Source organism: Pinus tabuliformis, chromosome J (assembly GCF_031772625.1).
Source record: "Pinus tabuliformis cultivar Carrire ecotype Pingquan chromosome J, CPIR1, whole genome shotgun sequence".
Classification (NCBI taxonomy): Eukaryota; Viridiplantae; Streptophyta; class Pinopsida; order Pinales; family Pinaceae; genus Pinus; species Pinus tabuliformis.
In genome coordinates this window covers 1,317,588,088-1,317,590,042 of record NC_142295.1, presented here as the reverse complement: position 1 = coordinate 1,317,590,042, position 1,955 = coordinate 1,317,588,088, and the positions used below count along the sequence as shown (strand labels likewise).

At 32.0% G+C, this 1,955-nt stretch overlaps 1 long non-coding RNA gene across 1 annotated transcript; it reads right to left on the bottom strand.

Moving 5' to 3' along the window:
- Window positions 1-231: 231 nt before the first annotated feature.
- On the bottom strand, window positions 232-1,716 carry LOC149232106 (uncharacterized). Its single transcript, XR_016247515.1, has 4 exons — window positions 1,416-1,716; window positions 958-1,275; window positions 736-812; window positions 232-314 (listed from the first exon to the last, which is right to left on the bottom strand). It is a non-coding gene; the product is annotated as an uncharacterized LOC149232106 (long non-coding RNA).
- Between the last annotated feature and the right edge of the window lie 239 nt (window positions 1,717-1,955).

Genomic DNA, 1,955 nt, shown 5'->3' with positions numbered 1-1,955 from the left:
ATCCCATTTTGTATTGCATCTGCAATAGATACACAAAAAAATATTAGATTTCTAAAATTAAACTAGAGTTTGAATTAATGAACTTGTCATGCAACTTTTTCTGAGTCTAATTATCTTCGATGCTATACCTCAAGAAAATATAAATTTTCTAAACTAGATGTACTTCTACTAGGAATAATACAATGTTTTCATAAGAGGTAATCTTTTTGAGAAAATGAAAACAACATGACTCACCCATCCCCTATTTTGCATCCGCATTGCCTAAGGTATCTTCTCCACTAAACCATCCCAAACACTACAATTGTAGTCACTCACTACACAAATCAATATTATATATGAGATCACGAATAAACCATGAGAGAAACTAAATATTAGGCACTATATTCGTAGTCACTCACGACACAAAGTAATATTATATATGACATCATAAATAAACCACAAGAGAAATTGAATAACAATTATATAGAGCGATGAATTAACCATACAAATACTTGCTTGCCCTTCGTTAACATTATAGCACCAACAAGCATCAACAATGAACTCTAAAAATGTGAAACCAACTATAACTTTTCCCTTTATTCCGTATCAAAGTTCTAGGAAAATCTCAAACCCCACACCCGTTAACAAGATCATACTACCTTGAAACCATGACAAAATGATAAATCATTGTGCAAACAACAAAATATTTCAGCTATTAAGGACAAAAGTATTTTGTAGGAAAAAAGTATGTCTCACCCATCCTTTGTGCCACGTTCGTAGAATGTTTAGTGCATCTTCACCACTTTAACTTTGTAGATTATACAATTGTAGTTCTTCATTACATAAAGAAAATATATATAGTTGATTATTAGATCATTGGTAAAACATATAATAAATTGAATAGCAAACAAATGAAGCCAAAAATTGGCAAAATATTCTATTAACCGAAGTGCATTGCATATAGGTATGTTGACTCACCTTAATTTATGATTCATGAACAATAATCTACATTTCCTTATCTGCTTCATTTTCATTTCCACACCCAACAAACAAAACCAAGACCAAAGTTCTGCAAAATGTCTCGGATCTCACACCCATGAACAAGATCATACTATCTCGAAACCATGACAAAACGATAAATCATTGTGCAAACAACAAAATATTCCAAAATATTAAAGGACAAAAGTATTTTGTAGGAATAAAGTACGTCTCACCCATCCTTTGTGCCACGTTTGTAGAATGTTTAGCGCATCTTCACCATTTCACTTTTGTAGACTATACGAATGTAGTTCTTCACTACATAAAGAAGATATATATGGTTGATTATGATAGCATCGATAAAACATATAATAAATTGAATAGCAAACAAATGAACCCACAAATTAGCAAAAGATTCTTTTAACTAAAGTGCATTGCATATAGGTATGTTGACTCACCTTCATTTATGAACAATAATCTCCATTTTCCTTGTCTGTTTCATTTCCATTTCCACACCCAAAAACAAAACCAAGACTAAAGTACAAAAAATGTGAGAAAAAAACAAGGAAAACGAGTACAACACACCCAAAAAAAACGAAACCTAAACCAAACTACAAAAACAAGAAGGAAAAATCAAAACAAAGGAAAACAAGTACAACACAAAGCATGGTCTTGCTTAAACTCAACAAAACATGCAAACAAGAACAAAGGAAAAATTGCAAACATCCCCTCTGCACATCATCTCTCCCACAATGTGCTCTTCGCTGCTGAAAGGAAGAAAACCGGGCTGAGAAAGGTTAAAATGCACATAGCTAGTAACATAAGCATGTTTAAAAAGCAATAATTATACATAATAGGAAATGCACCTCCCCTAAATTTTGTTTTATAGCGATAGACACTCTCTTTTGTATTCCATTTACTAGTGCTCATCACAACAAGCCATCTAAAACAAATAGAAAATAAGATATTACAATCCTTATATAAGTTAAACTCGAGAG